The sequence below is a fragment of the Rhinolophus sinicus genome, chromosome 16 (assembly GCF_057876585.1).
Source record: "Rhinolophus sinicus isolate RSI-liver-muscle chromosome 16, RSI-T2T, whole genome shotgun sequence".
NCBI lineage: Eukaryota > Metazoa > Chordata > Mammalia > Chiroptera > Rhinolophidae > Rhinolophus > Rhinolophus sinicus.
The window spans coordinates 86943430-86964689 of record NC_142516.1 but is presented as its reverse complement, the minus strand read 5'-3'; positions in this window follow the sequence as shown (position 1 = coordinate 86964689).

Sequence of the window (21260 nt, the reverse complement as noted above, 5' to 3'; positions counted from 1 at the left end):
CCTTCATCTACCATTTCACTTCTCAAATAAGGATCACCAATAAAGTTAATCCATCAGAGATAAATTTTCATACTATAGAATCAGCACTGATGCAAAGCTGCCATCTCATAGGTGCTGCAACTCATTTCAGATTCCAGGCCAGACTCGGGGGAGAATCCCAGAGACATCACCCTGTGGAGGAAGGACAGGAGGGCAGGTCGTCACAGGCCCCACTTCATTCTTAATATCTTTACCTGGAAAGTGGACAAGCAAAAGCTGTCCCCATTGGATTGTTGTGCAAACACTAAGAAAAAAAATAGAAAATGGTCTTATAGTGTCTGGTACCTAGTTAGCAGTCTTAAACGTCATTTTCTGTTCTCTTTCATTTTAATAACGATTTTCATTCAATGTAATTTATATCAAATCAACAGATATTTGTACTGCAGAAAATAGAAAAACATCATTAATAAGTATAATAACCAAATAGCTATAATGTAAGGTAGAATAAAACGAACAATTCATTTAAGAACTTTATTTAAGCTTTAAATTTGTTTTCTTTTTCCATTTTTTATTTTCATATAAAATATTATAATAAATCCCATAAAATTTATTTTAATATATCATAGTTTCTAGTCCTAATATAATTCACCCAGGACAAAATTGCAATGGCTACAATTACCTACCACATAGCATCTAACCTCTGCCTGGTTAGTGAACCTGTGTGCATTCACTCATGATTTTGGTAGACACTAAAGTTACCTGTGACAGAAACTTACTCAAACCAGCATAAACAAAGTAGGGAATAGACTGGCTTCCTTAACTAAGCAGGGAACAGATCTGTCTGGGGCATGGCAGATTCAGGAATGCAAAGGCTTTCCTGGGGGACATTTCCCTTCTCCACCTCTGGGCTGTTCTCTGTTTTCTTGGCTTCCTTTTCAGGTGGACTCACTCCACAGGGTGGCAAGGTTGCCCATTAGCAGTTCTTGGTTTATAATATCCCTTACAGCTGGCAAACCCAGAGAGAAGAAATATTCTTTTCCAGGAAATTCTAGCAAGAGCCTTGGGAAGGTTGGGCATGTGCTCATCCTTGAATCACTGTGGCCAGGTTGATGTAAGACTCTGATAAACCAGGCTAAGATTACATGGCCACCCCTGTGGCTGAAAGGAAAGGAGGCAAGCATGTCCAACACATCACGTGGGGATGGGTTAAAAACCAAAAGGATATGTTCAGTATGACAAAAGTTACCTTGTTTCCCCGAAAATAAGACCTAGCCGGACAATCAGCTCTGATGCATCTTTTGGAGCAAACATTAATATAATACCCGGTATTATCATATCATATCATATCATATCATATCATATCATATTATACTATACTATATTAAACACCCAGTCTTATAGTAAAGTAAGACCAGGTGTTATATTAATTTTTGCTCCAAAAGACGCATTAGAGCTGATTGTCTGGCTATATCTTATTTTGGGGGAAACACAGTATGAAAGAGAAAAACAAGGGTGTGAGCTGACCTGCTCCATGCATTCATCCTCACGTGGCGACAACTTCTCAGGGACAGGGCACAGCCGTCTTTGGCTGTCTTCATTCAGTATGCCAGAATCTGCCTCCCCAGTACTTTCCTATAACTTCCATTTTCACAATCTGCCCTGAATCCTTGCTGGTTTCTAAGTGCCTGTGCCTCTTCACATGGTTTATCTTGCACCTCTGGGAGTACAGAGTTGCCTGAATAAGCTGATTCCTGAATACGGCTGACCTTGCTAGGCCACCTGAGACCCATCACCCTGGTCACCTCGATTTGTCCTGTCAAACCTGATTTCACAGGAACCCACATATACTTTTCCAAAACTGTTCTCTATCTTATTTCTTACCAATGCCCAATGTCCAGAGGCAAAATTGTTCAAAGACAGATTACGCTCTAAAATAATTGTTTTGGCTTAACTTATTTTGAGTCCATTATCTATCACTTTCAGTCAATAGTCTAAACTAACATGCTCTTCAATTTCTAGCTCTGTTAATGTATTCCTATTTATTGGAAAAGCCCCTCTATTTCCTGACTAGTGGATTTTATATTACTTAAAGGGCCACCAAACCATGGTAAATAGAAAACGGTATGGATTTAGATTTAGAAGGCATGGGTTCAAGGGCCAACTCTAACACTTTTAATTAGATAACTCCTTGAAAATCCCTCTACTTTGGAAACCTAAGGATTAGTTGAGTAGGACACGCTCCTCAGAGGATTGTCTTCAGACAGTAGATATTGCGTGTCTGCCAATTGCAAATACTTTTCAATTGTATATTTCAATTTTTATACTATTTATTTTTTAATTCATGTACTTGACTTTCATAATGATTCAGTTTTGCTTCTGAAATGTAATTTAACTAGAAATATCTGGCAGTTTTAAATGTGAATGTCAATCCTATTATCAGTATAATCTAACTCCAACGTTAAATCTTATCATTTAGGCAAAAGGGAATAGATGACTAGATCTTTTTACATAGAATTGGACAGAGAGAGCTGTTAATTCAGTTTGTTTTGAAGAGGGAGAAGGAAAGGCAATTTCAGTATAAAAATAGTTCCCCAGCATGGCATTATAAAGCTTGGAATGCCTCATGTACCCATCATTCATTTTTGATTCAATGAATAGCTGATGTCCACCCAATCTTCTGTGCTTCTGTTGTGTGGAGCAGAGAAAATCAATGTGGAGAGTGAAGAGAGTGGCCCCAGGCATGGGCAGGCACAGGGACATGATTTGAAAATGCTGTCCTCACAGCAACAAGCTTGTTTCAGTTGTCCCTGAACTTAAACAGCTTCCCTGCCTTATTTTCCTTGGGACACACTGGCATCGTTGTAAAAAATTCTCATTTGTTTAAGATAACTTCAGTTGGATACAAATAAGCCCTAATTAAGGGTTTAATAATACCACCTCCAGTATATTGCGACAAACAGAAACCCAGCACTGTTCACCTCACAAAGGAAAACAAAATACTAGGTTCATGAGAAAATGGGATGAGAAGGGTGAAGTGATATTTATTTCTATGCGCTAGGAAACTAGTTTTTCTTACTAACAGATTGTAGTGATTGAATCCAGATTCCTAAGCTGGATTCTCAGATTTGAACTAAATTCCAGTATCATGACATAATAACTGTGTCACCATTCACAGACCATAACCTCTGTAGGCCTCCTTTTACTCTTCATAAAATGCAAATAATATAGGATGCATCACATAACGTTGGTGTGATGGTGAAGTGCTGAAGTGCACCTAGCATGCCTCAGACATACGAGGTCAGACAATTAAGTTCGAGAACTTGCCACTGTGTAAGTGCATAGCAGAAAGTTCTCAAACTTAATTGTCTGACCTCATATACTGACATTGAGTGGCTATAGTTGTCTTTATCACTATGGCAGAGATTTCTTTAGAGTTGAGATTAGCCGTCTGCTCTTGAAAACAGAATGCCTTGGAGTTTAAGAGTAGTTTCAGTCTGTTCAAGCTGCTTCATATCAGCTTGTTGCAGCCTAAACACAGCTTCTTCTAGGGACCAGCCTCAGCAATGCATCTGCCATCCCTAGCAGGCAGTTAAACTTTCCACTGAGCCTATTTCATCAGGGGCCCCCACTCAGTTTTGTCATTGGTCTACCATCCTATAATTTTTACATCCTTAGCCCTGTAAAATGACCATTGACACACCAATCTTAGTTACTACATCATCAACAATCAATAAGAAAACTAAAATGTTATTTACTAAATTTTACTTACTGTGAAATAAATATGGACTGGTATATATTATTAGGAAGATTTTCATCAAACCAAAATAAAACAGAAAGTTAAAAACACCATCTTAATTATTCATATATGATCTCAAGTTTCAATTAACGGAAGGTGTCATCCTATAAACAGTCCAACTAGTCACTGTTTACTTACCAGTTCATCTTCATGGCCATTAAGCTAAATCTATTTATCACTTTCTGTGATTGTTAGTCCCCATGTGTTGCCTCCATCTTAGCCTTTAAAGCATCCCATATAGTGTACGCTAGCAAAATCCCAAAGTACTGCTACCCAGATGTGGACTATTTCCACTGCTTATCAAGCCTAACCAGTCTGGGGAAGGATTGCGAAGAAGATTCAACTAAATCATTCCATTGACTAGTTGTTAGCATTTCTGGTAAAAGGATTGGGTGTGACAGAATATTGCATTTAGAGCTAAAATAAAATGCAGAGCCTGTCTGTAGATTCATTTAATTATATTTCTGCTTCCATTATTAACATAGGAAATTAGGTGTTGACTGTTGAGTCTGAATCACAAAGAATGACCTCTAAATAAAATAGCTTTTAAAACTCTAATTTGATGCCTGCATTGAAAGATGCTAAAAATAAAATAAAAACTAGGCTCTTTCAGAGGAAATATTAAAATATCATCCAGCCAACAAAAGTATTCTTTAAAATAGCATACCAATAACACAGCTTTTAAATTTATTTTTAAAAATATTTGTTTCTTCTAAAAGTAAAGTTAATGCAATTAAAAAATAATTCTCAGTATTGAATGACCTTTCAGCTCCTTTTCTACGTACTATGCATACTGGTATATATGGACATCTCTCTGGTCATCGTCTCAACTTACCTCATACTCAGCAGAGAATGACTCCCTAAATAAGTAAGTACAGCTGTGGTCTGAAAATGAAATGGTGAAAAAAGTAGTATTACCATTTTACATCACCACTGCATGAGAGTTCAATTATTCTACATTCTTGTAAATATGTAATAAGTAAATACTTATCAGTATTTTAAAAAATCTTAGCCATTTTAGTGAGCTTACAGTTTTAGAATAGCTTTTTGGAAAGTTAATAAATGATTTTATTAAAGCTTTTATTTTGTTATTCTGGGTTAATTTGCTTGAACTTTTCTTTACTTTGTTTTCTAATTTTCAAAACATTTTCACACCCCAAATGCTATCGGCAGTCACAGACAAGAATTAAAAAGAAATTTTAAATTAAAAAAAAAATGGGATTTTAACTTAGCTTTTTAAAAAATGTACTCATTTTTGTCTTTAACATAGTGACATGCTAATATATTTTCCCCTAAGTTTCGTAAGGTATAAACATTAATTTGGTGTTTATTTTTGTATGCATATCTTCTGTGTACATACGTAGGGCTGTCAATTGCTAAACAGAAAATACTTTTTCTCCTCTGTAAACCAGTGTTCAAAATTCTGTGTTGTGGTACAGAATTACATTCTTAAACCTTCCAAGCATCATTAAAACCCATTATCTGCTAATAGAGAAAATGATTTACATTTATTTGTGGTTATTCATGCAATAAATCTAACTAACTTCCTGAGAGCTACATCCGGCATTGAGTATAAATTTCTACCCTTTCAGCTTTAGTATGGATTCTCTGAAAGGTGATGGAAATTAAACAACTTTACCAAACAGAATTGCGTGTTTGTTCATGGTCATCATTTAGAAGAAGTTACATGAGATAGAAGTTACATGAGAAGTTACATGAAATAGAAAGAGTTAGGTTTTCTTCTTACTGACCATTTCCTGCAATTCACAACTTCAGTCTTTCCTAAAGACATCTAACCAAACTCCAAGAACCACTATTTCAATACTTCAGTGATGTTTTCCCCAGAAACTTTCCATGAGACTTATTTACACGAATTTTTCTACAGAACAAGGACAACTACCAAAACAAATGTTGTAGTTCATTATGTTGAGAAATAGTTTACATGAATTATACTTTAAACTCATGAATTAAACTTGTTTTTAATTACTTTGTTTCAACACGACTCTTATCCCATTCTCAAACAACTTTAGCACCTAGAAGGATACCAAACACACCTCTCTCATTTTTACTAGGCCAATGGTTCTTTCCTAAAAGTCTGTAAAAAAAAAAAAAAATACATCATAAAAGCAATGAATGTATGGTGATGAGATGTGAGTTCTGCCGATCTCACCTCTTGTGACCTAAACAATTGATTTCTTTGGGTTGTCAGGTTTTTCATCCCCATCTCTGACCATCTAAATAAGGATGGACCAGATGCATGACTGACAACTTTTTAGCACCTGCAACTCTTGATAAGCTCTTTTCTTCCACTATAATAACTATGTGTTAAGATGCTTTTGTACTTAAAAGCTTGCAGTTATTAATAATACATATCTATCTATCTTTTTATTGATAAATAATATGTACATGTCTAGGTACCTAAGTAATCATGGTTTCCTATGAAGATGAAATCATGGCTGTTACCATCCCTAATTGATATAACTTGAGTCAAAAGCAAAATGCCTTTATATTTCAAACAGTCTGAACTTCATTTGCACTGTAGAGCTTAGAAACCTTCTTCCAACTTTGTTCTGGGAAATTTTTCACCAGATGATCTCTGAGATTCTTTCCAGTGTGAATATGTCATCATTCACAACCAACTTGATAAACCGCCATTATGTCTTCCAAGTGTCCACGTTTACAATGAAACATACTTAAACCCTGTCTTCAGTTGTAGCAAAGACACATACAGAGTCTCTAGTATTCTTTCTTGTCCCTGGGTCCCCTGCAGCCACTCTGTGGATTCCAGAGGAGCTGCCCTCCGCTGGGCGGCACACATGTCAGACGCAGTCACACTGACGCTATATGCGGGACACCATCTGTCCTCTTACAAATTGTTTGGGTGAAAAAGATGCACCCACATTTTTACAACCTAACAGTACATGGAAACGAGTCGTCAAGGCCGATTAATTAACACAGGATTGCCCCACTTCGGGAGTCGGAGCTTGCTGAGAGGTCCTGAGTCGCAGCAGCGCGGCTCCTGGACTTGCAGAGACAAGTCGCTGTCGGCTGCCTACCGCGGACAGCCAGAGAAAGGCTGCCGGCACTCCAGACCCGGCGTCTAACAGCAGGGACAGAGGACATATGTCCTTGATGGAACAAGCACATTCAAGAGGACTTACAAAGCGACAGCCTTTGTGCTCAAATGATATGCCAAAATCCACTGAACAGAAGGAAATGTTTGCACAGATTATTAGTTGCAAAAAATGGTTCTCTCTCTTTTGCATGTATTAGGAAGGTCTCCAAAAGAAGGGGCTGATATGCACATAAAGAAGTTTCTGAGTCCAAAGGCTTTTATCAGAGACCAGCAGGAGAGCAGTTTCCTGAGAGTGGCCTAGAGAGCATGGAAGGAAACTTATATGAAAGTACTGGTGTATTTCCCAGATGTTTCCCATGTCTAGACAGTTAGTGAACAAAGACGAATATCTTTAGTCTCACTTCATGCTCCAAAAATCTCCTCCTTTCAAAATGTCTGTCTAGATGTCCAGAGTGGGTGTGCCCTAGGCGTGATATTCAAAGTATGACTCAGACAATAGGAAGCTGAAATGAATTACTCTATTTTGGTGTGTTGTTTTTATAAGGACAGCTGAGAGTTCCCTTGGTATCATAACTTTTCAAAAAGGAAAAACAATAGAAACTGAAAAGAAAAATAGTTGTCCTCATCCTGTTGTCTGAGCAAAAAACTTACTGTCAAATGCTGTTTTTAAAACTCAACTTTGAATTGCCCTGTGATATTAGGGGAGTGCTATTTTCCATTTCTTAGCCCTTGCTGCAGCTTAATTTAATTCCAGGCTGGAAAGAGCCTTCAAGAATCCAGCAGTTCCAGCCTTCAGCTGCAGAAGCCATGAGGAAGTCTGTTGGGTGTTTTTCAGTGAATGTATAACCTCATCCTAAGCCAGCAAGCACTCTGCAGTTATTTTGAAAACATAAGACTGTCACAACCCAGTCAGAGAAGGGACATTAGGTATAGAGGTACAGACACACACCTGGCAGTGGGAATTCAGTGCCGCCTTTTCAGAATGGGATAGGATATCCACGGTCATTTACAATGCAACACTTAGATTTCTTTTAGCTAAAAAAAATTTAAAAGAGAAAATTGTTTCTGAGGAAGAGCAGGGTTGAATGAGCTGGAGGGAAATTTAAGCCTGAGGAAGAAACAGGATCATTGTTGCCTGCTTGGCAACCTAGCAGAGAATTCTGGCCCCTCTCACATTTAAATTTTCATTCGGGACTTTAACAAGCTACCTTCTTAGGGATTTTGCTTGGGGATTTTACATATCTGATTACATGCACTCAGAGGTGCTGGCATCTTGAAAATATTTTCTTCATCTGGAGAACCTATGACTCTACACTTAAAAATACCCACATTTAACGTAGGCATGTTGGTAACTTCAGTGCGTAGCAAAATGACTTTCTAGCGTCTCTGATGCTGAACATGATTCCAAGCATCAGACTTCAAGTGAAAACTTTAAATAAATATGGGTCAAGTAGTTTTTAAATGAAAGCCAATTAATGATTGCCCATTTACATATTACAAGCTGCATTTTCTTAATTTTCGAATGTGGTGTTTTCATAGAAGTGGTCAACATGAACCACTAATAGTCACACAAATTGTAACACATGTAAAAAATAGCGATGTGAACATTCTGACCTTAAACACCTATAGGATTGCAGCATTATGGGATTTGTATGGTAGATTAGTGCATTTACTCACCAAGTACTCGTCCTAATCTAAGAGTCCATGAACCTGTGGCCTCTGGGCTAGAGCAGTGTTTCTCAACCTTCCTCTAGAAATATTTTTCTGGATAATTTTTGTTTAGCAGCATACCAACATTTACCACTAGCTGCCAGTGACACTCACCACCATATCACAACCAAATGTCTTGACATGTTGCCAAATGTCCCCTGGAGGGCAGAATCACCCACACCCTGAGAAACACTGGACTAGAGAAAAGATTTTCTATGTAAATTTTTAAATGATAGCTTTTACCCTCTTTCATATCCCTTCCAAGTTACAATTCAGTAAAGGTCTTAAGAGTGTCATCCAAGTTGGGGCCAAAATGTCCTGGGCTAAGATGATATCTAATAAAAGTCCAGTAGAATTAAGAATAATTAATTCCATTTATTCATATATGTTGTGAATATTTAATGATATTGTAAAGCTTTCTAAAGTTTCTTTTGATATTTACTGCTTTGACTCATTTTTTTTTATACATAACCCCTTTAAGAACAAAAAACCTTAAATCCCTTAGGTTTTATCACTTAGTTCTGAATCACCCTTAAGTTTTCATTTGAAAGACTGACTTAGAGACTGAGAGTTGTATTTTGTTTTATGAACAAGCATCTATGCATTTTTCTAGCTGGTTTAAGATAAGTGATTAAGTTATGAAAATTACGTAGCATTCAATATCTCCATGTCCAGCAACAATTTTTTAAAAGATTTGTATTAAAATATAGCTAGCATGCAATATTATATTATTAAGATCACAGTAAAATAATACAGAAATATTTTGTATTTTTTTCAGTGGAGCCAGCTGCCATTCCTTGTCACTATCTAACATGGCGAAACGACCACAACCTAAGGCCCTGGAATAGAGTTGGTGTGGCACTTCTATGGTTCATAAAAATGTCTGAGCATGGTCAAGACAGCTGTGACTTGTTGATATCAGTACTGACCTGAGACATTAGCAGAGAATTCAAGTAGGGATGTAAATGCATTTGCTTCCTACAGTTTCTAGAGCGAGGGGAAGAGCAGAGCTAACTGTTAGTGGTAACTGCTGGGTGCCTGCACATTGTTGTCACAGCCCCCTGGGCTCCAGCCTCACTACTTGAGACAGTCCTTCAGGGGTCACACTACCATCTCATGACATCCCTCCTGTCACTTCAGATCAAAGGATTATTTTTAAAATACAGGCAAATACAAGGAAGCTTCTGGATGATATTTCCTGAAATTATACATAAAAAAGCATATGGCCTTATTCTCAAATACTTAGTAATTATATGACTTCATTTTCTGATCATATGATATTAAAAGTTACAGATGTAATATTAAAATACAGCCACAGTCCTTTATCTTAATTTCTCTAATGTTAAAATTCTGTGAGAGAACAAAATAAGATATATATAAAACTACAGTAACAATGTCATTCTGGAAACACATTAGACAATTAAATAAGTAAAACTGTATTATTATGTATAACTATTTCATTCCCAGCACAGGGATGATATTAGGCCTTCATTAATTGTTGAATGGCAAATTCACAAGCTTGCTGTTATTTTTTCTTTTCCAGAAACCCAGGCATTTTTCTAGTTCTGCCACGGTCACTCCAAGACTTCTTTTTACCTTTGCCAAAAGAATTCCCTTTACTTCTGTTCTGATTTGGATTCTGTTTCCTTCATTGTGTGACTTTCTCTTGCTAGTATTAATTTTCAGTTTGGGGGGAAGATATTTTCCAGAGTTCCCTAAGGAATGGTATTTGGCAGGTCTATTTTTTGAAAACTTGCATGTCTGAAATGTCTTCATTATATTCATTCTTGATTTATGGTTGACTAGGTATAAAATTATAAATTTCCTCAGCATTTTAAAGGTTTCATTCCATTGTCTCCCAGATCGCTGCACTGATGGTGAGAAATCCAGTGCCATTCTGGTACATCACTCTTTTCATGTGATCTTTTTTTCACCCGTGGAAACTTTTAGACTGTTCAGACTACACTCTTAGCTCATCCCTCAGAGTGCCCTCCTTTTTACTAAGCACTAGTCATATGCAAACTAACAAAAAATGTCTGCTTCTTACTTGTAAAATGTATAATACAACACATTAAGAACTGTGTTTAAATAGGACATTGTGAAATTTTGTGTCATGATGAGATTGTCTTTCTTTTATAGTTGAATAAAAGTGTTACCAAAGTTTGTGACTTTATCTCCACCAACTAAGGAACTTCCAGCGACCCTCTAATCCCAAATCTGATGTCTTCTCTTACTTCTCATCTGCTTGGACTTTTCATTAACTTTAGATTCACCATTCAAGCAGTCTTGAATTTTCTCCTGTTTTGTTTCCCATAGTACTCTACTTTCCCTTCTCCTGATATTTTTATCTTGTCCCTGGTTCCTAAATGTGGATATACCTTTTGTTTCTTTTATGTATGCTTTCCTGTTGTTTGTGATATTCATATTGTTAGAGGCCTTGTTTAATTTTAGGATAATTAGTGTCACCATTATGATTGTTACTTGCCAAATATGTGTTTGATCATAACCTATTTTGAATATAGTTCCATATTTTCACCAATATCATCCTGAGTGTACTATAGTGAAGAAAAGCTAAACTGAAATCCTAGAGTAGGTGCTGGCAAACTTTTTTCTGTAAAGGGCCGGAAAGTAAATATTTTAGGCTTTGCAGGACACAAGGTTGCAAATACTCAAGTCTGCTACTGTGGTGTGGACTCAGCCATAGACAATACCTAAACAAATGAGGGTGGTTGTGTTACCAAATGTCATTTACAAAACAGACAGTGAGCCTTATCCCACCTGCCGGCAACAGATTTACCAGTGCCTGGTCTACAGATATGAGCTGTGTCTTGAGTTTGCCCTAAGTGGCTGTTTGACTTTAGGAGAATCATTTAATGAGTTTGTGACTCAGCCTCACAAAACTACTGCATTAGAATTTATTACTTTTGACTAGAATTTTTTCCTCTCACCTGCTATTTTTAGTCCCAGCTGAAATGTCACTTCTTCTGTGAAGCCTTCCTTCATTCCAACATACAAGATTATGCATTAATTCTGACCTATTCCTGATCAGAATTAGCTACACCTTCTTTTATTCTCACATTGTATCGTTTTATGAGTCAATTAAACACTCCTAGTGTTATATTATAATTGTTTTTCATGTCTCTCTTCACCCCTTGATTTTAAGCTCCTCCTTGGAAGCCTCAGTATTTATTGAAGCACTTGCTGTAACTTACGCTCAATAGCTGCTTGTTAAACATTTGTGCAGTGTAATGGTCTACATGTTCTTTAAGTTGGTTTTTAGCTAAAAATATAATTATACATGTTTTAAACCAAATCTCTTCTTCCTCTTGCTCATGACATCCTTATCTTGGCTTCCCAGGGCTCAGAGTTAAGTCTCTGCATTGTGGTGAAGAAAACAGGGTCTGAGCTGGACAGACATGAGTTGGAAGCTTCACTCCGCCACCTGGCCTGTGCAGGATCTAAGGTAATTACTAATATCTCAGGACTCAGATTTCTCACTTGCAAAATTGAGGCCCAAAGAAGATGTGCGGTCCAAGGTCGTTGTGATTGTGTATCTGACACCCTACAAATGGCCCCTGTTAGCTCGTCACTTTCATCCTAAGACTCCCGGCAGCATGACCATGAACACATCTTTTGGTAAAATCATTTCCCCAGACCAAACATGCATTGGTCTGTGATTAAGCTACCTGATATCCTTCACTCTGACACATGGCGTGCTGGGACAGCCATGAGACCTGTTTCTGTTGGAGACTGACAATCTCTACTTAATGCTCAATGCACACTACATTCAACTTTATAGCCTAGAATTAGTCTATAATTAGTGAGAATGTTTAATTGAGTGTGGCTCTCTACAAACCACATGTTCTGTCAATAGGAGAATATTTACCTTGTTTTTAGTGTGTTAAGTTCTAGCCTACTCTATCTCAAAGGCATCTGAACGGTCTGGGAAGCCGTTGCCTTTCAGTTACTCAGTGAATAATATTACTGATGCATTTTCTAAAGTGGGGGGTTCTTTCTTTTCATTTTTTCCGAAGAGTGATGTTAATGTACTGCTGTACTGTCTTCTCACACAACACAAACTCCTGGTAATGCTCCAAGCCACTTCCCAAAATGTATCTGGGTCCCAAATATGTATGTTCCTAAGAGTGATGTTAACACTCTTAGGAGATGTGTGACAGCTCTTCAATGCTAGTCTGAAATAGCATTTTAAATTTCAGTGTTATTTAATGTTTTATAAACTTATACTATTTAAAAAACTGGATTATAAGCTCTATGTATAAAGTAAAATTATTTTATTAATGTTTATATTCTCACACAACCTTGTGTAGTTCTGTCAATTATACACATGACTTATTCTTTGCTCATTACTCTGTATTAATTTAATATAAATTATAATTAACTAAGTTAAATAAGTCTACATGAGCCCTGTTCCACAAACCAACTGAACAATGTTTTCAGATTTCAGATTATAAACATTCTGGTTTTGGAGTAATGTTTATTATTTTCTTTGAGGAAAAATTCCAGTGAATGGAATATACATATAACTCATCTTCTCTGGGTGTCTAAAGCCAAAGTATATGTATTCACTTAATGCATATGATACTACACTGTACCTTACACACAACATACTTCTACAGAGATCAGTATAGTATGTGAGGTTTCAGTAGGGATGCCCAATAACTCACCTGCTTTGGGAAGTTGTTATCTCTGATTGAAAAATCATAACGGCTATCATTCATTTTCACAACTCTTTAAGAACTTAGCCACCAAAGACTGGGTATAGGAATTTTAACTAGAAATACAAAAGCAAATAGTAAGTTTCATAGGAAATCTATCACACTTAACATGGTAGTAAATGTGGTAAAAAAATAAAACCTCAAGCACAGCAACCAGCAAGACAATGAAATCTGTGTGAAACAACCTTTGTGCACCAGCCCCACCATATGGAAAAGTAAGAATTTACAGTTTATATTCAAGGGGGAAAAAAATCTTACTAAATATTCAAAAATACTTACTCCATGATGTCTCATAGCAAAAAGAAAGCTACTTTAAAGTGATAAGAAACACTCAACTTTTTATAAATGATGAATGTGCATTCTTTCATCTTGTTTTAAATTTAAGAGGTACGCATTCATGGGGTGTAAGAATATGGTGTATTTTTCCCCCTGGGAAAACATATGTTAAGATAAAGTATGAATTTTAAAGCTAAACTTTTGCAGAATGGTTTGCAATATTATTTTTCACTTTACAATGTTGGAATAGAGATTGTGGTTTGTTTTACTTTATCCAACATCTATTTTATGCAATAATCCTGTATCTCCATGCAAATCATATCATTTCAAAAATATAGGAAGATATAAAAACATATTGTCTTCCCTTTCTAAATCTAAGAAGCTTTAGAAAGTGAACAAATTCTTTCCTCCATTTCACTTTCTGTTCCTCTCCTACACTTTGATCTGTTTCCTTAAGTTGGAGCACACAGTATAATTTTAAAATAAATGCCACAAAACTGTTGCTGTGACTAGTAAAACTTGAAGCTAGCCAGTTCAGGAGAGGGTTTGGGAGGAACTCGGCATCATACAGGCAGGAGGAGTTGAGTAACAAGTTGCCACCCCCAGCTGTGGTCACCCAGCTCCTGTGTTGCAGCTGTGGATGAGTCCTAGTACCTTCCAGGTCTCTTAGATCTGATGTGTGACAACTGCAGTTTGACTTGCTTAACTCAGGTGCCTGCTCTGGAATTAATCAACTGTGACCAGGAAAGAGTTAGAGGCCCCTTTTCTCATAAACACCAAAGGTAGTTACCGGAGAACTATGAAGTGTCTGCAACACCTAAGTGGTGTTGATAAAGTCAAAAGAAAAAAGAAAAGAAGAAGAAAAACAAAGATGGGTCTAGAAGCTGGCAGAACTATTTAGAATAGGATATCGCTTCCAATCCCCCTTTATCCAGAGTAGTTACTAAAATCAGCTAATTGTGAATTGTGTCATTAACTAGATCATTGTAACCAGCTAAATGAAAATGGGGTAAATTAAAAAGCATTTGGTCACATCCCACCAGGCATTAAAGGAAGTTATAAGAACTATGACAACCCTTTGGACTATGAGAGTTTTTCACAGCCTCAGCACTAAGAGATATTACCTGTTGCCATCAGAAGTGGTAGGTGACACTGGCTTACTGTGACCATAACACCAAAGTAGGGTCTGTAGGCAGGGACCAATCCATTTCTGTGGGTAGTGGTGAGCCTCAAGCATGTACAGCATGTATGCACTTCCTAAGTATCTCTTATGCCCCAAAGGCAATTTCCCAGTAACAAAATAATTACACTTCTCATTTATTGAACACTTACTCTGTCAGTCCAAGGTCTGCTTGACATGCACTAACATATTTCAGTTTTGCAACAACCTGTAAAGTAAGCACTGTTATTATTATCCTCTTACAGACTGGGACATACACAAATGGAGGAATTAAGTAACCCATCCAAGGTTACTCCTTTAGGAATGAGTCCAGTCAGTTTACCCTTGGAGCCCACACAAAGGTAAATTTCCTTACAAAAGTATATTTAAGGTTTATACTGAGAGGCAAATCATGCTTTCCTCAAGTGTGCTAAAAAATATAGTGTATAGTTCAGTTGCAATTCAATTCAAGAAAGAATAGATTCTACATACCCACTTCATGCCTCGCTCTGCGTCAGGCTCTGGGCATGTGAGAGTGAGTATGCCTTACACTCAAGACCCCGACTCCTGACCAGCTGACAGCATGAGCTACAGAATCTGCTCCAAAGAATGGTTCTGAAATAGTTTTTAAATTTTGTTTGTACCGTTCGTTTGATAACAATAATAGCAGCAATCCTGTCCTACACTGAGCACCTACTACAAGTCAGTTGGTTTTCCCCCAATATCTTCCTTATCTTCTCAACAATACTGTCAGACTGGTGTGACCATGCCCTCTTTACTAGTGAAGAAAATGGGATTGCAAGTCCAGGTCCCAAATTAGGTACTGGTGAAGCTGGCTTTCAAATCCATTTTTTTTTTTCTAGTTTTGCTTTGTTTTGTTTCAATTTTGAGGCTTATACTTTTTCCATTACAATAAATGACACCTTTAGAAAATCAATTTACCTTCAAGTGTTTAATCTCTTATCCCCAGATACATCGTGAGCTGTAGGCTTCTCCATGTTCCAGTGAGATGCAACTTCCCAGGGAAGACTGAATCAGTGGGTACTGCAGGCATCACAGTGGGCTCATCTGAGATACACCTGGGGCATCACTCAAGTCCCACACAGAGATGCCACTTGCTCGACAAATGAGTGGGTATCTGGTTCAAGACTTTTGTAAGCAGTCAATAATAATTTCTGCAGAATTACATAGCAATTTCTTCTGACTTTTACGTAAGAAATGTCTCTCCATCAACATTCAAGAACACCAAACGATTAACAAGATTAATATTTTCAGAATTCACTTCAGTTGTAAGTAGCATAATCAGTTAAGAACTCTGTGTCTGTGTATCTGTGTGAATCTGTGTGTGTGTGTGTGTGTGTGTGTGTGTGTGTGTGTGTGTAGGTATGTCTTAGGTTTACAAGGAGGTTTCCCATGGGTTTTTTTTTATTTATAAATCTTTGAGTATGTTTCTTTGAAAACAGTTCTAGATACTCCTGAAGACTTCAGTGTACCTATCTTGAACCGAAGTAACTGTTGATTCACACAGGCTTTCGGGAGGCCCAGGCACTTAATTACCATCCACTATCCACTTTCGGTATCTTTACTCTTCCTGCATAAATTGGCTCAACACTTTCCAGACATTACTACTTTCGTACAGTTTTTCATTTTCTCTGATGTCATCATTTTATCACCAACTTTTTTATTCTTTACAGTTCATCTAAGTTTTATACTTGTGGAGAAGCACTTGATGGTAGAAGCACCTTATTTGTTTCCAGCTTAAAATTTAACTCTTGCTGTACCATACATTTTCTTTTCAACAAAGTACTCGATTTCTTTTTAAAATATATTAAGCTATCAGCCTTTGAAACTAATTTGAAAATGTCTTCTCTACCCCGTCCTACTTTGTATATTCTAGAAATGTGAACATAATAACAAATATGTCATAGCAGAAGATGCTGTCTAGATATTAAAGAGGTATCATTAAGTGCCCTTCCAGGACGTGGACATTCAGTCTTGTCTAGAAAGATTCATGAAGTCACCTAGCAGTAAAAATACACGTTCCTTTTGAGGTACTCCCACCTGTTATAAAACTATTCAACTCAATGTCTCCAGGAAGCCTTCGTCATCCCACTCAGGAAGTTATTTTATCTGAGAATTACAGTTAAATTAGGTTGAGATGCTCTTTCTTTGACTTCATTGGCTAATACTTAATATATTATGTCATCCAGGCATTAACTCACCATTTCCCCTAGGATGTGTTTTGAAGTTTTTGCCCTGATATATTAAGCAAAATTGTGTTTTTATTTAAGGAGAATTCTAGCAGCCCTCCCTTGTGAATGTTATGGGTATTGGGTGGTTCATATTTTGATACAATGTGTCTCATAGAGGGACATAAGTATTAAGAGTAGAGAACATGAAAAATATGCATATGTTGTGTATACATACATGAGGAATAGTGAAAGAGGAGATGAAATAAAACTCATTAAACTCTATAAATTTCAAATAGGAGACAATAATATATGAAATTTGCAGAAACCATCAAAAGTAAGGTTTGGGGAAGTTGTCGTCCCACATTTGTAAATAATTGTTACAATATTATTCAATAAAAACTTCTTTTGAGTTGAATGAAGTGAATTATACTGCATTTCAAATTTTAATATTCAATTGCTAAAATATTTGAGCCTTAGAAATAATCGACAGCAAAGGCAAACAGTGCCCTTTTTCATAAAAATAATACAATTTTGAGCAGAATTCACCAAAGAATTAACATCTTTAAGACAATTCATTTACTCATTTAAGATTGTGGTACATTTCTCTGTTCCTTAAAATTCACTTTTAAGTTCCTTAGCAAGTTTTCTGGTTTTCTTCACATTTGTTCAACACAATCTCTTTAGAAATATTCTTATTATAATTTTTGGATTTTATTTATTTCTCTGTTTGTTCTAGTTTCAGTTGCTATCATAGTTTTCACCCATCCCTATACCATCAAACATATTATGGATGATTTATAACAACATTTTTAGTTTTGTGCTAATATTCATTCACTTTATTGAATACTCATATTTAATTTTAGATTCTTATCCCATTGATTGTCTTGCATTAAGGATACATTTGCAATTTCAAGTAAAAGCAAAGTGGTCCACTTTGTAATAGTTATCTCTCTTTTCTCTATTTCATACATTATTTATTGCATTCACCAAAATGTCCAGAACAATGTTGATTAATTATGTGGGATATTTGTAAACATATAGATCAGTAGAAATTCTAATTGTATCTCATTGTTATGTTTGCTCTGCTGTTTTTATGTTTTGTTTTGTTTTTTGAGATAGAGTTAATGTTGAAACAATTTCCTCTTTGTCCTATTTTCTGACATATATTTATTTTTTGTTTTTTGTTGTTGTTGTTGTTTAAATTTTATTTTATTAAATTTATTGGGGTGACAATTGTTAGTAAAATTACATAGATTTCAGGTGTACAATTCTGTATTACATCATCTATAAATCCCATTGTGTGTTCACCACCCAGAGTCAGTTCTCCTTCCATCACCATATATTTGATCCCCCTTACCCTCATCTCCCGCCCCCCAACCCCTTACCCTCTGGTAACCACTAAATTATTGTCTGTGTCTATGAGTTTCTGTTTCTCATTTGTTTGTCTTGTTCTTTTGTTGTTTTTGGTTTATATACCACATATCAGTGAAATCACATGGTTCTCTGCTTTTTCTGTCTGACTTATTTCGCTCAGCATTACTCTCTCAAGATCCATCCATGTTGTCACAAATTTTCCTATATCATCTTTTCTTACTGCCGAACAGTATTCCATTGTGTATATATACCACAACTTCTTTATCCATTCATCTATCGAAGGACATTTTGGTTGTTTCCATGTCTTGGCCACTGTAAACAAAGCTGCAATGAACATTGGAGCACAAGTGTCTTTATCTCTAAATGTTTTCAGATTTTTTGGGTAGATACCCAGGAGAGGGATTGCTGGGTCACATGGCAATTCTATTCGTAATTTTTTGAGGAACCTCCACACAGCCTTCCATAATGGCTGCACCAATCTGCATTCCCACCAACAGTGTATGAGGGTTCCTTTTTCTCCACAGCCTCTACAACATTTGTTACTATTTGTCTTGTTTATGACAGCCATTCTGACTGGGGTGAGGTGATATCTCATTGTGGTTTTGATTTGCATTTCTCTGATGATTAGTGATGTTGAGCATTTTTTCATGTCTATTTGCCATTTGTATGTCCTCTTTGGAGAAATGTCTCTTCAAGTCCTCTGCCCATTTTTCAATTGGGTTGTTGGTTTTTTTGTTGTTGAGTTGCATAAGTTCCTTGTATATTCTGGATACTAGCCCCTTATCGGAGACACTGTTTGCAAAAATCTTCTCCCATTCAGTTGGTGGCCTCTTTATTTTGTCAATGGTTTCTTTTGCTGTGCAGAAGCTTTTAAGTTTCATGTAGTCCCATTCGTTTATTTTAGCTTTTACTTCCACTGCCTTTGGAGTCAAGTTCATAAAATGCTCTTTGAACCCAAGGTCCTTAAGTTTAGTACCTATGGTTTCTTCTATGCAGCTTGTTGTGTCAGGTCTTATGCTTAAGTCTTTGATCCATTTTGAATAAACTTTGGTACATGGTGACAAATAGCAGTCCAGTTTCATTCTTTTGCACGTGGCTATCCAATTCTCCCAGCACCATTTATTGAAGAGGCTGTCTTTGCTCCATTGTATGTTTTTAGCTTCTTTGTCAAAAATTATCTGTCCATGTTTATGTGGTTTAATTTCTGGGTTCTCAATTCTATTCGATTGGTCTATGTGTCTGTTTTTCTGCCAATACCATGCTGCTTTGATTATTGTAGCCCTGTAGTACAAGCTAAAGTCAGGAAGTGTGATACCTCCATTATTGTTCTTTTTTCTTAAGATTGCTTTGGCTATTCAGGGTCTTTTGTGGTTCCAAACAAATCTGATGATTTTTTGTTCTATTTCTTTAAAATATGCCATTAGGATTTTGATGGGGATTGCATTGAATTTGTATATGGTTTTGGGTAATATGGCCATTTTAACTATGTTGATTCTTCCAATCCATGAGCACGGAATGTCTTTCCATTTCTTTGTGTCTTCTTCAATTTCTTTCAAAAATGTCTTATAGTTTTCAGCATATAGGTCTTTCACATCCTTGGTTAAGTTTATTCCTAGGTATTTTATTCTTTTTGCTGCAATTGGAAAAGGAATTGTTTTTTGTATTTCTTTTTCTGAGATTTCATTGATAGTATATAGGAAGGCAATGGACTTTTGTGCATTGATTTTGTAGCCTGCAACTTTACTGTATTCGTTGATTGTTTCTAATAGCTTTTTGGTGGAGTCTTTAGGGTTTTCTATATATAGCATCATGTCATCTGCAAAGAGCGATATTTAACTTCTTCATTCCCAATTTGGATGCCTTTTATTTCTTTCTCTTGCCTGATTGCTCTGGCAAGGACTTCCAACACTATGTTGAAAAGCAGAGGTGAAAGGGGACATCCCTGTTGTGTTCCTGAACATAGAGCAAAGGGCTTCAGTTTTTCTCCATTAATTATGAGATTAGCAGAGGGCTTGTCATACATGGCCTTTATTATGTTAAGGTATTTTCCTTCTATACCCATTTTTTTAAGTGTTTTAATCATAAATGGATGTTGTATCTTGTCAAATGTTTTTTCTGCATCAATTGATAGAATCATATGATTTTTGTCCTTTATTTTGTTTATGTGATGTATGACATTGATGGATTTGCGGATGTTGAACCATCCTTGTGCGCTGGGGATGAACCCCACTTGGTCGTGATGAATAATCTTTTTAATGCATTGTTGTATTCGATTTGCTAGAATTTTATTTAGGATTTTTGCATCGGGATTCATCAGAGATATTGGTCTGTAGTTTTCTTTTTTTGTGCTGTCCTTACCAGGTTTTGGTATCAGGGTTATGTTGGCCTCATAAAATGAGTTAGAGAGTATTGTCTCTTCTTCAATTTTTTGGAAGAGTTTGTGCAGGATTGGTATTAGATCCTCTTTGAAGGTTTGGTAGAATTCACTAGTGAAGCCATCTGGTCCCGGACTTTTGCTTTTGGGAAGGTTTTGGATGACTGATTCAATTTCGTTACTGGTGATCGGTCTGTTTAGATTTTCCAGTTCTTCATGGTTCAGCCTTGGAAGGCTATATGTTTCTAAGAACTGTCCATTTCTTCTAGGTTATTGAATTTGGTGGCATATAGTCCTTCATAGTATTCTTGGATGATCCTTTGTATTTCTGTGGTGTCCATGATAACTTCCCCTTTTACGTTTCTGATTTTGTTAATCAGTGTTTTCTCTCTATTTATCTTAGTAAGTCTAGACAAGGGTTTGTCAATTTGTTAATCTTTTCAAAGAACCAGCTCTTTGTCACATTAATTTTTTCTATTGTCTTTTTGTTCTCTATTTCATTTAGTTCTGCTCTAATTTTTGTTATTTCCATTCTTCTGCTGACCTTGGGTTTTACTTGTTCTTCTTTTTCTAGTTCTTTAAGGTGTA